A 219-nucleotide genomic window follows, 5' to 3' on the forward strand; every position below is an offset into this window, starting at 1 on the left:
GCGTTTTGGGTACTCTTAGAGGTAGCGAATTGCGATCCGCTACACTCGTACTAATTCTAGTTCATAACGAAAGGTCGATAACCTTAGCTTAGCTTTCACCAAGCAAAGATCTACGGCAGCCCCGCTGCAAGCTCGACAAGTTTATAAGTGCACTGCACCCATATCGTTTTTAATTTCATGCAGAGTGCCGTCAAGTATGCTCCACGTGCATCTGTCTGT

This window comes from Plasmopara halstedii (assembly GCF_900000015.1).
Source record: "Plasmopara halstedii genome assembly, contig: Scaffold_614, whole genome shotgun sequence".
NCBI lineage: Eukaryota > Oomycota > Peronosporomycetes > Peronosporales > Peronosporaceae > Plasmopara > Plasmopara halstedii.